This window comes from Prorops nasuta, unplaced genomic scaffold, assembly GCF_024137725.1.
Source record: "Prorops nasuta isolate Cenicafe-Biocafe unplaced genomic scaffold, Cenicafe_Pnas_1.2 PNAS00006, whole genome shotgun sequence".
Taxonomy (NCBI): Eukaryota; Metazoa; Arthropoda; class Insecta; order Hymenoptera; family Bethylidae; genus Prorops; species Prorops nasuta.
The window spans coordinates 1-1,999 of record NW_027116803.1 but is presented as its reverse complement, the minus strand read 5'-3'; positions in this window follow the sequence as shown (position 1 = coordinate 1,999).

Below are 1,999 nucleotides of genomic sequence, written 5' to 3'. Positions count from 1 at the left end.
TGTACAGGGTGAGACAGTTGAGACGTAAATATCCCGGAGATAAAGAATACAAATTTATTCATATCTGTTTAATTCCGAGTGATTCGATATGTTCGGTAAAATAAATTTGAGTGCGATTGAAAAGAGTTCCAAGAAAGTCCTATGCAAAAAAATCATAACACTTGTAGCTTAAGAGATAAACACTTTTTTCGTACACAACGTCGATTTATCTGTTATTTGGAACTCGAGATAAATGTTTGGGTATACGTAAAAGTACGAGTGTTTACAATTCGTTGTACCTACAAGAAAAGAAGAAGAAAGATTAGAGGACAACAATGAGACTCGATTGGTATTATTGAAACGTTCTCGGAATTCTTCAATTCCTTGTTTATCGTTATAGTCGTCCGCCCAATTATCTGGAATTACCACTCAAACTGTGTATATTGGATTAAACAGGCCAGCGGTGGAGAGAGATATTTGTAAAAATAGACGCACAGTTGGCTCTTTTATCGAACGCTCGTATCGCTGTTAAGGTTTCATTGAACGAAATTTTTGGGAACGTTTCTATTACACGCTTTTTGACACGGGTTAATTCCTTTCTTTGTGCCACACACAGTTTTACGAGGAGAGTCTCTTCTCACGCTCGGAGGAAATCTGAAGTGACGTTAGAGGTTAAGGTACATTTGTATACATAACGTACGTGTAAAAACGAACGAAAGAGAGCACGAGCGAACGAAGAAACGTATTTACACAGTTATCTGTGGCGAACAGGCTTCATTAAAACAGCCTCTGTTTTCACAGCAGAACGATTTTCATCCATGTTGACCGCGGAGCACGCTTTATTTTAATTTGCCTGGCGTTGAAGAGGGTGGAGGGGGGGGGGGAGACTAGTCTTTCGCCCGTTAATGCTTCACGGAGTATTTTGTTTACGGATGTCTGTTTGGCCTTGAGATAAAAGAGCGTTAAGGTTATTCGCGTCGCTATTAAAAGGACTGAAAAGAGGTTGGAGGGGGGGGGGGGGGAGACAATCGAGGAATACAGAAGGGAAACATAAGGGCGAGGGGAAGAATTAGGGGACGGTTGAGCGAGCAGCGGGAGTCGAGTCGAGGATAAATTGGTTCTTTCTCTGTCTTGGCGGTGTTGTTGTTGTGTTGTTGCGTGTAACAGGTAGTTGGCAACACTGCAGCAGTGCGCGACGAGAAATGAACGACTTTTGGCTAAAACAGCAAACCGAGGGTGCTAGTTGGGTGGGACGGCTGGTGCCAGGATGATGTTGGGGCTTGGGTTTGCTGCGGGATCGGGGGGGAGGGGGGAGAAATACTCGTTACTGCAGCCGTTGCTTTGTAACGCAACACAACACAACACAACACAGCGCGGCACGGAACAACATACGGCCGGTGGGATGTGTGCGATGCCTATGGAGGACGAGGCCCATCACGGACTGGTCGAGCACGAGCCCTCCCACCACTACTACTATACTTCACCGATATCTCTCTCTCTCTCTCACACACACACACACATACTGGCTCCACGTGCGTGCGATGCACCACATAAACAGCTAAACCAACAACAACGCAGTAGGGAGAAATATTATTATGGAAACCAATCTAAATCTCCGTGAAAATGAATATTTACCCATCCATAGATCTATTACTTTCGCTAATCGACGAATCCCTGTATTAAATCTATATATATGTAGTTTTCTATATAATATATGTATATATTATATATATATAGCAAAGCCATTTTCTCGTTTACCAATTCCTTCTCTTTCGCACCGTTAAATACACCTTTACGCATACATGCATATAATACGCGTGCTTATTAAAAATTCCCTCATCCCACAGCATCCCTTTGAAAATCCATCAGAATTATCAAGAATTATCGTACAAAGAACCTTGGACTGTCCGATCCAAAATCCCCGGTTCATATCTAGTTGGAGAGTAGAAAAATTAGAAATTACCATGAAATATACGTGGAAACGGTAAAAATTATCTTATCGCGGCCGTCACTACCAGCT